This window comes from Bombus terrestris, chromosome 18 (assembly GCF_910591885.1).
Source record: "Bombus terrestris chromosome 18, iyBomTerr1.2, whole genome shotgun sequence".
NCBI lineage: Eukaryota > Metazoa > Arthropoda > Insecta > Hymenoptera > Apidae > Bombus > Bombus terrestris.
This window is the reverse complement of record NC_063286.1, coordinates 2,452,290-2,465,112: the sequence shown is the minus strand read 5'-3', so window position 1 is coordinate 2,465,112 and position 12,823 is coordinate 2,452,290. Positions and strand designations below refer to the sequence as shown.

The following is a 12,823-nucleotide window of genomic DNA, read 5'->3' as shown; positions in this document are numbered from 1 at the left end:
TGTAAAAAGAATCGGCTGGCTGGTCGAGAAGCGGGATAAGATAATTAGGATCCTCTGACGAAGGTTTACTCTTACCTCTTGTACCACGTCCGATTCGCGATGATCGATCGTTCATCGACGTTTTCAACGACGAACTTCGTCGGAAGGAGGAAAGCGTAGGAGAAGGAAACTCGACATGCCACGAAATAGCGGAACCAGCCGCCCCCTCTAATTAGCGAACTTTCGAAATGTTCGACGAGCGATGTCCCGCGATAATCCCGATCCGATCCCCTCGGATACGCATTACCATTCGTGTATCGGCGCGCGGAGCACCGACACGGAATCGATGGAGACGGTGGAGGCGGTGGAAGTCATAGAGAGAGCTGCTGGAAATAAAGACGAGGGTATAGGTGTCGGGGGATGGACCATTCGCCGTGACCATCCTATGAAACCGAGTGCAGTCCAGGGTATAGTAGACATCCCCTACCACAGGGAAGTTTTATTGGAGATGGCCAGAGGTAAGAGCGAGACTCGGTAAGAGAGAGAGAGAGTGAGAGAGACGAGGCAGAGAAGAGAAAGACAGGCAAGGTAAGGAGAAAATAAGAGGGACAAGGAGGAAGAAAAACGTGCACGCTGTTTCGGCCACAACGCTGAGGATCGAAGGGGCAAATAATACGTAGGATAGACGACGGAATAGGCAGGAACGTTAAAGGATGTCCTCGACCGTGCGCATAAAAATAACGAAACGCCATTTGCCGTAAGAGCATCGTCGATGGAGCTTAGATTGTTTGGCACATTGTTTGAGGAACCGAGGCGTGGTAACGCTCACGTTGTTTCAGATAATTCCCTCGTTTACACCGTAAATCCTGGCAGTTTTAACGCGATTCCATTTCGAGACGCCAAATCGTTACGACTCCCATGGGATCGCGCCGTCTAGCGGAATCGAAACGCTCGTTCGAACGGGCTTACTTTATGGCGCGCGATAAAATATTCTTTAAACAACTCTTTCCCATGATCGGCGAATCGCGATCAAGCTGCGGTTTATTAATACTGAAAATCTTCATCGATCGTTCTTTATAGTTTCATCGATTGCGGTACATCGAACATTTTTTAACGTGGTCTGAAAAAAAACATCATTACGCAACGCAGAAATTCCTTGGAAAGCTGATGATAGGAAAACAGGAAGGAGAAACAAGCCATCCATTAAAGCTTATCTAATTTATCTTTGCCTTTAAATCAGCCATTTATACAGATATTTGCGTTCACGATCGAGAACCTCTTGGTAGAATCGCGTTTCCAGATTTACAAACCACCCTCGGCCACTCGATATTTCGTCGGCGATCGTCACGGTATCGATTCATCGATCTCGCTCGTACTATCGCCAGCAATAAGGAAAACGTGGATCGCGGTGGGTACTCGCGGAGGAACACGTTCTTCGCTTTCCCCTCGTGGCAATCGCATTTGCACAGCCCGCGCGGGTATAAAATGTAGAGTAAATTTTCAAATATTTCGCATGCGTCTCGATGGGGCCCACGCATGCGCTGCCATGCTGGGAGAACCGGATATGTCCGAGGCGTCACGCGAAATAAGATATTATAATCTCGCAAGCGACCATAAATATTATTGCGGTGACGCCAGCATTACCCCGTAGAAGCTGTAAACTCGTGGAACGTGTTACACGGGGATTTGCTGCTACGCTCGCTCGCTTTCCGCCTCTTTCAGCCCGACTAGCCTCGGCTTTGCTGGCTCGACCTGTGCCAGCCAGCCAGCCAGCCAGCCGGTTACACAGCCTTCGCCAGTCGGTCGCGTTGCTCGACCAGTCGGTTGCTTGGCTTTTTCTTCTTCTCCGACTGTTCCTGCTGCCGTTCGTACTCTCGCCACAGTACCGCTGCTTCTTCTTTCCCCTAGCCGCTTCTTTTCTTCCCTTTTTCTTCTTTCGTTACTCGATGTCTAAGGCAGCGCATAAATATATCGTGCAGGCCGGTCCACGACGCTTGTACGACGGCTAATTAAAGGGAACTGCTTGTACGCTCGACTGACACGGCCTGGACATTGCTACATATCGTCTTCCATGTTATCGACGAACCAAAATAAGCATTACCGTTCACTCGCTAAATATTTCCACGCTTCCTCCCTCCGTTTTCGACTTATCCGCTGCCTCGCGTCCGTTTCATTGCTCTTTCGTGGGTGGACGTCGACTAGTATTTAAGTTCGCGCATTGAACGACATCCGCCAGTGATTAACGTTTTGACGATCCAGGACGAAGAATCGAACGCTCGCGGGTAAACCGAGTGTACTCGTTCGTCGTTTTCAGACCGAATGGAATGGAACGTGGCAAGATAGCGGAGACGATCGACAAAGTTCAAACGAAGATGTAAAAATTCATTAATTAAGAGAATAATATCGCGTGGCCGTGGGTGGTCTGACGAGGTTCGTCGAGGTATGGAGGCAGATGGAATTTTTTGTCCCTTCGCCCGTCCAGTCGTTCGCCAACCGAGAATCTTTCTCCCCTTTCTTCGTATTTGTATCTCGAACAGATCTTCCCCTGTGCTTCTTAACTTCTTCCCCTCCTGCTGACGTTTCATTCAAAATTGAAACACTTTTCAAGCTTCTTATTAACTCGCTGTCGCCATGAACGTCGCTATCGATGCACCTCGATATTTTCAGAACTGCAACGAAAATGCGGCTTCGACACAATGGCAGATCGAAGGGACTCGTAAACCGCGAGGGAATGCAACGCGGGCGACGTAAATAAAAGGAACTGGCCGAATGATTGCGCAGGTAAATGGCGACCAGCCGGCCATTACGATCAGAAGGTAAATCAGGAAACGCGCGATTACGCGGGCCCGGAAATAAAAATGTATCGCGGCTCGTACACGCGCTTATTGCCTTCCATTCTGCTACTAGGCCGCAACACCATAAGCGGACACCGCGGACACGATTTAATATGCCGTAAATGGTAATGGCCGATAATAAAGTTTTACGAGCATAATTGAAACTATATTTTCTTCGGCGGGACTCGGCCTCCAAGCTTTCTTCCTCCGCCGTCGGAATTCGACGCTTGCATCGGCAATTTTGTCTTGCAGAAGCGATTTCAAACGGCGGTAGTTTCACTCGAACTTTATTTTAGCTGGCGTTTTATTTCTAATTTCTTTTCCGACATTTTCTTACTAGTAGAGTTCAAAAATACAAAAAATGGAGATAATTATTTAGAAACTTAAAAATACATAAAATAGGTAAAGTATCGTACGGTTTTCTTGCGCGTCATACCGACTCTGCTCGTATAGTCCATCGTGATACCCATCTCCCTTGCGCATCCAGTCTTTTGGGTGCCAATTTCTTTGCATTCATCCGAATGGTAAATCGTTTCTCGATACGTGTTAATCAAACTTGACTCAAACCAACCTCCGACGATGCACACAAGTAGTGAAACATGTATATGCTAACAGGCGATCTTAAAATAACGATCTTCGCGGTTCAAACATATTTAGTATTTTACAATGCCGTTCGTCAAAAACTGTTACGCGCGTTATAAAAAAAAGTCACAAATTCGATACCAAGATAGATCTTGCAACGAATCCAATTTCTGGAACTCGATACGACGTTCGTTGAATAAGCAGATTCGCGGAAATTTCACGCGGACTCGTTCACCAGGCTCGACTTCGAGATGTAAATATATTATCGGGAGCGCGTGATCCCGATTCGACGGCGTAACGAGCGCAATTCCGAGTGTAGCAGAGTTCCTCCATTCAGGATGACAAGCTCGAGCGCGTATCAAGAGACCCTCGCGTCTCACGCTGGAAGTGGAACAATTTGTACCAGACGAAGATCCACTCTTATGACCTCGATAATCCCTCTCCGTAGCCGACTTGTCAAGGTTAAAATTGTGGTTCCGACTTCGTCCAACTTCACAACAGTCGTCTCTCTTCGTCCGCTTTAAGAGCGACAGTGTCTCCTTCGGTTCATCGAATGCGACCATACTGCCGCCTAGTTACGTTGACCGTAAGTTGGCCATTACGCCTTACGCTCGTCGGCCTATCATAACCAATGAAACGATCGTTTCTCTCGCCCGCGGCTGTCTGACGAGGAAATCGACGCGACGAAATATCTCGCTTAAGAACGGCTGACCTAAAATCGCTTTGACACCGAGGGACGCGAATAAACCGTCCTTCTCGTCGTTCGCACGCGCGATATACGCTACGATGAAATATATACCATGGATGATAGATGGAACAGCCTGGACGTACAAACATCATAGGAACAAGATTCCGTAAATATCGCTCGCGAGTCGCGCGAACTGTATTATTCAAGATATCGCGAGATCTCAAAGCGTGTCGTACTTTGTCCCTTGTGGCGACTGCAGCACACATTTTTCTGAGGTGAGAAGTGACACGTCCTGTGCGTTTCATCTTCCAATTTTGAAGCTATTCCCGAAATAACCAAACGAACGTACCTCTGCTACGTAATATCGCGAAATTAATTATGGCAAACGCAGTGCCCCGTCACTTCGTCCTTCGTCTATCAATTTCTCGATCCGATTGCACAAGTACGCGACTAATGTTCGATTATCAAAGAAGAAATTACTTGCTGCTAGTGGTTCATTAAAGCTACGAGAAAACGACACGAACAGTAGCAAATTCCAAAGATCAATTTAAAAAACAGCGTCCGCAACATCCTCGCTTCTTTCTGCTTTTTAATTTATAGAATCGATCAATGAGGCGTCTGTGGGGCGCATCTACTTTTTTGGAAATAGGAGAAACTGTGTGTCGCGCTGCCTTGGACTCTGAATTGAAAACACTTGGCGTGCAGCGGCAGAATGTCTATATTCCCACTGGACGCGCGTCCAGCGATACAAGGGGACGTTCTAACGCGGCTGGTCATCTCTATTCAGGATTGCTCGTACCCTCGATACCCCGTGCGTCTGTCGGCTTTTTTACCTCTATTTCCCCATGAAATGGAACTGCGGTGCACGCTGGCTGCTCTCTCGCTCCATCCGCACGCTTTCAACGTCCTCTCCTTTTCTCTTCGACGGCTCCTCTGCCTGCGAGCAACGCTGATCCGCTCGCTGGAGGCGCTGCTCTTCCCACCCTGACTCTCTTTTCCTATGGTTTTTCTCCCCCTCCGACTCGCATAGACCCTCTCTTCTCCACCAGCCAGCTCTTTCTCATCTGCTGCTCTCATCCCCGCTCCGGTCGCAGCTCTTACCAACCGGGCCGCACGAGAGTACATATTTTACAGGCATTCATGATGGCCGCCGCGCATCTGTGCAAACCTGTCTGCCTAGCTTGCCTCAGACAGGCTCGCCCCCCGAGCGGCAGACAGAGACTGCCAATGCTCCGTGGCCAGCCTAACTTTCAGTCTCCTTTCTCTTTCTCCGGTTTCTTCTTCTTTCTCATCCTCCTTCCTTTTTATTTCCTTTTTATTTCACATATCCACGGCACTCACTGCCCCTTTCGCGTTGCAATGTTGCGTCTTGCGTTGCATCCTTGCAGTTTCTATCTACGCGCATGTTGTTCGTTTCCGCGTGTTTCGAGGCTCTTCGAGCGGTATTTTTCAACAGTTCTGAATCGATCGTGCTCATAGGCGTAGTACCGATCGAGACAACAAGTGGAACTTTCGACTCTATTTTCCTTCTTCTCCTATTTTTCCTTCTTGCGTTCTTCTTCTTTTTTATTTCCATATCGTGCGCACATCCGCCGGCAAGCTATTCGCTCAACGTCGCAGTGCTGCGTTCTGCGTTGCATCGTTGTAGCTTGTACGTTACTGTTTCCGTATAGCTCGAGGTATTTCGAGGAGCTCTAGACCGAGTTTAGTAGCGATCGAGACAACCGAAGCTTTTGACTTTCGTGAATTTCCTTCCTCTTTCTCCAGTTTCTTCTTTTTCTGTTCCCTCTTCTTTTCGTCCCGCTCTTGTTAAATTTTATTTTCCTTTTATCCAGATCTCCATCGCACAAGCTGTTCCTTTAACATCGCCGTGCTTACAATTAGCATAGCTCTGTACTCTATTTCCGTTTCGAGATTCTGCGTTCTTGAAGTGGCAAAGTCTGTAAAGTGTCAGATGGATCGCGTCTACTAGCGATCCAGGCAAGCGGAACTTTCGATCTTTTTCATGAGTCGAGAGGTATGGGAGGCTCGCGTCGTGTTACGACGACTCTTCGCGAGGGCTCCTATCGCCCTGGATGTATCTATAGGTTAGCGTTATTGATCTGTTTGTGGGGCTGGAATCTCGAACGCTTCACGCGTGCTTTGTGTTCGAAGGGCTGCTGCAAGTGGGAACTTCTCTTCCGCCTGGAATTCTTTCGCTGTGCAGTTTCTTGCCATTCCGATCGTCTTCAATTTCTCCCTCCATCGACATCGTTGACCCAAAAGCTTCTTCAAAATTTGAAGAAACCAACCTTGAGAAGCAAGGATCGTCTTGCAGAAGATTCGAGGACGGTTTGAAACAATCGTCATCCTCGCAGACGCCAGACGCCATGCTGTTCGAGCAATCGGCAGGCATAAAAGTGGACAGACGTACGGCGGTGCAAATCACGAGCGAAATGGCAGCTGTAACTGTGTAATAAGAGTGCTTGCCATTCGCTGTTAAAGGCCTCGGTTGTCCGACTATACTCTGAATAGCGACGGGTCCGATCTGTTACTCGAGGTTGACATTGATTCGAAATTTACAGATTGGCTTCGCTCGATCGAATAGCTTTGCAAGTTTAATCGACTCGGCCACCTTTCGATGGAAAATTCAGAGGATTTGCAAGTTTTTGGCGAACGAGCACGATGCTATTACGTAAAACAGCTCGCATCGATTCCAATGGAAACTGAGACAGAATAACAAAGGCTTTTTACTGGCTTCTCGACGTTAACTCGATGCTATTTTCGTAGATTTAAATTTAGCCAATTTTTATACACTTATCCGTTGTATAAAGTCTCTTACATGTATTTTGCGTGATATGAGTCAGAAGTAATCTGACGAGGTTAAACACCGTAGGAATTTGCATCAGATATCCGAGGCAGGAGATTTACTCCAAGATCGCATTTACATCGAGAGCATATTTTCTCGAATTTTCTTTTACAGAAACGATAGGAGCAAAACTTTACGTATCTAAGAATTTTCGTAATCAAATAATAAATTCTGCTATAAAGCTGTATAAATTAAGAAGCGAAGAGCTTATTAAACCGCCGGGGCCTAAAAATAAAGGTAAAAAAGTAGCGATGCGTATCGTTTGTTGTTTTTATCAGACGAGTCTATTCCAGGTGTATTTAAACTGTTTATCACGAGAATGGCTCGTTATATACTAATTTGCACAAAGAGTTAGCACGAGAATCGTAATATCATAAAAATTCTCAGTCACCCGGATGCGTCGTAATTCAAGCCATGACTCATAGTAAAACCAGTTTCCTTCGTTTTACTCGCGGCATAGGGATTTTCTGAGAGCGTTCGCATCCAGCGAGCGTTGCGCGAATAAATTTATCGACGCTACGCGCGAAGCATGCAGAAAACGAATCGCGTTCGTGCAATTAATTCGGGATGCATCCAAGAAACATGTCGATTCGTTAGCGGAAGCAAATGTCTTTTTATGCTTTTATTTTAATCGTACACGAACAACTTTTACGGCCGAATAATTTTTCTCTTTTTCCACGCTTATAATAAATTAATACATATATATATATAAACATTTTTATCGCACACTCAATGATTATAAATTCCTAAACGGTTTAGCCATTACGGCGCTACAACGATCCTTTCGTAAACGACGAGATTAACACTTTGCTGCGATTAGTTTCTCGTAAAGGCTGGGAAATTCGCGTTAAAAAGCTGCATCGGCGACTCGATAAAACAAGCGCCGCTTCTTCCTTAAGCCGTTGACATAATAGCGAAACTAAGAGGATACGAGACAAGTTAAAAATAAATTGTTAGATATCCTAATTTTATGATCGCAATAAATCAGCGCCATTCGTACGAATGTCGAGTCATGACTATCAATGTTTTACGTTCTCACAGTACTTCAACCGATATAAATTCGCACGTCATAAGCAGGTGCGCTACAAATGGTCGTTATAAATTTAACGTTACATTCTGACAATATTTCTGCCAGGTTCGCCATATTTTTTAAATTAATCCATCGTTAAATCTAACAATCCGCCAGTATATCTTGCACGCTTCTCGTATATTTAAAATTAATCCACCGTGAAACATTTACTTGCACAACGTACATCTTTTTTCACGGGGCTTGTCGATGAAACCTACGATACGACGCCCATCGCTGGCAAAATATAATTAGCGAACGTGTACATTCGTGCAGTTAACCAAGCGCCGTGGCTTCACGATCGTTATTATAATTACCAAAAGCCATTCTCGAGTGTATCGCACAGACCATCGGCCATTATTTCCCCGTGCAGCCTCCAGCGCGCCGCGTCGCCATTTCGCCCCCTTTTTTCTCCAGTTTTACGATGGTTTACCGAGCGATGCGTGGCAAATTATTGCTGCCGATTTTAGCGTGGATCTCGTGACTCCGTCTAGTCCCGCGGGAATCCACTGGCTTTCGCAGGGTCCCGTGGGTGCAACGGTAGACGCGTGGCTTCCACTTCCAGTCTCTCTGCTCTCTCTCTCTCGATGGCCATTTATGCGAGATGCCTCGTAAAAGACGATCGATCGAATAAATTATCCGAAAAATCGAGGATTCTCATTCACGAAAGTTTTCTAATGGAAAAGAAGCGTCGTGAGAACTCGATCGTTTAGACGTTCGTGCAAATCCATATTTTGCCGAACATAATTCGTTCAATTTCGTCGCAATAAACATTCCGGTACGTATTACGTATTTCTTTCGATCGAGATTACCATTTATCAATATTAGGAGCATAGGGGATGTTTTTCAGCCGATCAAAGAACACCCAATTTCGAAAACATTAAACTCTGGCTTCTCGGATTACTCGAATTGCTATCGGGTTGGTAAGAAAAGACCACGGTGATTTATTTACTGCGAACACCGTCTACGTCTTTCTATACTATGGATATTTTATACATTTTGTATATTTAAGTTTCTCGTAAATACATAACGTTCGCAGTCTGTTAATTAAATAATTCAAAGTGTATAAATTAATAACCACGGAACGAGTAATACAAGTAAAGGTATACGGCGTGTCCGTGGTAGTCATTGGATAGCAAGTATATAGACGTCTTGAATGGATAGGATTTCCGTAAATATATTAAGGGGACATTTTATAAGTCAGGAGATACCGGAGGAAACAGAGTACGACGGGTTACCCGGACTACCTGAGTATTTTTTATCCAGCGAAAGGATACTTTTTTCGATCGAGTAGGTTCAAGGTCCAAGTCATTTCTGTATTTGAGAGTGTCAGGTAGAGCTATACCTGCCAACAATTATCTACAAAGTGAATGTTTGCCTGTTTACTTTTTTTATTATTGACCCTCCATAAAATAAGGTTCGAAAATCGTAGAATCTTTAAAACCCATGGAACGACGGCCATTTATCCGAATTACTCGTTGAGCACTGTTTTTCTCGAGAAAATACTTGGAGGGATAATAGAGTTTCGTTGGAGATCGTCGAATTTCTGGAGTTTAGTCTCGGTTAAAATTTCAGTCCGGTTCTAGTAAGCGAGCAACGTTCGAGTAGCGTGACCGAGCCTGTTGACGACGATGTAGCCTTTGCAGAAGGCGGCTGATCGCTAAATATACTTGCAAAAGGATCGTCAAGAACCGAACGAATGGTGTGGTGCACACGCCACAGATGGCAGCAGCTAACAAGGTAACCCGGATGAAGTTCGATAATCCAACTTCGACAAAGTCAGCGGAATCCGACGAAGGATATAAAAGAGGATGTTCGAACATCTTGCTGTCGTTAAAAAGGGACGAACGACCCGATCGATCGTCAGGGAAAAGTACGACTTAAATGAAAAATTAAGTAATTCCGGCTTTAAATCACGATTTTCACGAAATTACACGTACGGAGGAAATTAACATTTGGGCTTGACTGGGTTATTCGATGGAGATAATGCGACAGTTCGAGCATTTAATTAGCGGCCAGACACTTCTCCGCTATATTTACGGCAGACGTTCCAGATATCTTCTAACCTAACGGCCATTCTAATCTCGTGGAATTTTATCTGCGATGTAACGGCCCGTCGTTTGTCAGCGCGTGCTCGGTGCGCGGCCAAATCCCTTTTTCATCTAAATTCCTTCGTAACCAGTAAATTTCGAACGCTATCCAGACGCGTCTTGTTCAAAGACTCTGTTATATAATTCTCTTGGAAGATCCATCCTTCAACCCCCGCAAAGTGTCTCGTCGACGGTCTTATCGCGTTAAAAATGTGCACCGTCGACGCAGAGATAAGGCGAGATGGACGAACCAAAAATACTAGCGCAACGTAAATTATAGTTCGGCAACCCCTAACGTACCGCTCTACTCTGATTCAGCCAACGAAACATTGCCCCCAAAAAGCTTCCTCCTGTTTCCTAAGGTATCGCGACACGACTGACGTTTTAATGAATTTACTCAATGTTCGCAGATACACGTCGAAGCCAGAAGAAGATACCAGCAGACAGTTGGTTCGGCTGTTTCTCGCGTTCCATGAGGAAGATCGCATATTGACTAGCCGAGTTGCCAAGGTGAATTTAATCGATCGCGATAGGAAGGAGATGGCGAAAAGGATGCCGTAAGACAGCAGCGGACGACAAACCAAGGGCAGACTGATTGGCGCAGCGTTTTTCACCAGACAAAACGTAATAAAAACGCGAGGTGCCGGCAGCGAGGTGTTTCGAGGTGTAAGCCGGCTGGTGGCGCCAGGCTACGCAACGCTCTGCCCAGGGGTAGCACGAAGCTCGGTCTATATGCCGATCCTGACATGGAGGGGAGGCTTGTGCCGGGGCGATATCGCACACAAACGCGGCGAAATCAAATCGACACGGAGTCGCGCTGTAGGAAGGGCGAAGCTGCTCGAACTGGCCAGCGAGAGGAACGAGGAAAATATGGGTGAAACACGGTGCACGAAGGAGCAGGATAACGAGCAGACGAGCAGCAACTACGGAGAGGGATAGGTTGATCCTGCCGGGTTGAGAGAAGGCCGCGTTGCAAGGAAAGAGACGGTCGGATAGGTGTTATTCGATTCTGTCGTTGGGTAACAAAGCGAGCTGCATCGCGTTCGTGAGAGTAAAGGACGCGATTAGCGCGCGAGACAGGTAGATCGTGGGAGGAAGGTGCTGGGAGAGAGGGGTTGGTCGACCCTGAGGAAGACCAATCGCTAGGTGGGAGAAAGAAGCGAGACAAATGGAATAGAATGACCAATGGGAGGAACGGAGAGAGGTGCATCCAGCGGCTCTTCGGTTAGAGCGACGAACGCTGTTTCCACGTAGACAAAGAGGCGAGGAAAGGAGAGAGCGAGAAAGAAGGGTAGTAAGAGGAAAGGAGACAGCAGCGATGCAAAGGAGAGAGGGAGGAAGGAAGGTAGAGCGAGCGAGAGCGAAAAGGAAAGAGAAGGGTTGGTCGACCCTGCGCGTTATCAGGAGCCGCCCCTCCCGGGCGCCCCTATATCCACCCCGACTTTATATACCCCGTCGGTGTAACCGAAGAGTACGTGCATCGGTGTGCGCAGTGGTGAAAACCCATACAAGTAAGGCGGTAACGTCCCTAGGCGCAGCCGGGCGCAGAGCGACGCCGCATGGCGTCGGCGTCGCAAGCTCGACCGACTCTTTTCTCTCTCCCCGCGCCACTTTCTCAGCCAACGTCACCGGAAGATCGCGGTCTTCTTTCGCTGTCCTCGCGCTGCGTTTCTCCAAGGAACAACGGGACGAAGCTGGACGAAGATAACCGGAGGACCGAGGGCGAGATAGAGAGGGAGGGAAATGGAGAGTGCGCGAGCGACAGAGAAGGGAGGAGGGAAAGGGAGCAAGCTCAGGAGCAGCAAGGGAGAGAACTTTCGTTATCGCGCCGCGAGTGACGCGCTGCCCTCGGAGCGTCGCGACGCCACCAGACGCCCGACAGTCGTCCGTCAGACGCGCCACGGTTGTCTCGAAACTGACCGGTTTTCGAATTCGCCTGCACTTCGCGCTCGTCCTTCGAAGGATTCGCGTATCCTCGCCGTCCTTCCTCGAGACCTCTCCACCGTCGTGTTTCTTTCCCTCTGATTTTCCATCTCGCGATCTACCGTTTACCTACCACGGGTCGTACCACTTCGTCGCCGAAACCGACCAGACACAACGCCGTATCCGTTCGTTCCTTCTTTCTGCATTCTTCGAGGCTCGCTTTTCTCCTTTCTCTTCGGTGCGTCGTCTCTGTTCCGCTGTGTGGCTCGTGGCCACGAGTCGCGCACCGTGAACGTCACTCGTCGCACGTAGACCGAGCCGAGCTGTCATTCTCGCGGCCTCGAAGCAGAAACCGATCGCTTCCTGTGAATGACACGAGCCCTGTCATCGTATCGTTTTCCGACGTGTCGTACGCGATTCGGTGGATGTCGCCTTTCGAGCAACCTTTCGCGAGCTATCTCGAAAATTGGCAGACAGAAAGGACGAGAAGGTGTTTGTCGATCGAAAGGTTAGTATAAAGGTTTCGAGGTTTTCGCATTCACTCATGTCAATGACAATCTTGTGCGTAGGATCGTGAAGAATATCGTGTACGAATATCGAGCAAGTTGTGACGGTGAATTTCAAGGGACGTTTCCACCGAGTGCCCGAGGAGCAGGCAACCGGATTGACGTGGCGGCAGAACGGGTCGTCAAGTACTACTGCATTTTCACACCTTTCGTTCTACCATCTTTAGACCTTACTTTCCCATACTTTTAATACGAATATATCGATCTTATATTTTTCTGCCCGATTCCTCGATTCCATCGGGTCGGT

General features: G+C 47.3%; 1 long non-coding RNA gene across 1 annotated transcript; it reads right to left on the bottom strand.

The window, feature by feature from the left end:
• Positions 1–1,182: 1,182 nt before the first annotated feature.
• LOC125386889 lies at positions 1,183–6,136 on the bottom strand. The gene is made up of 2 exons (XR_007227444.1): positions 4,917–6,136; positions 1,183–2,648 (listed from the first exon to the last, which is right to left on the bottom strand). It is a non-coding gene; the product is annotated as an uncharacterized LOC125386889 (long non-coding RNA).
• Positions 6,137–12,823: the final 6,687 nt, after the last annotated feature.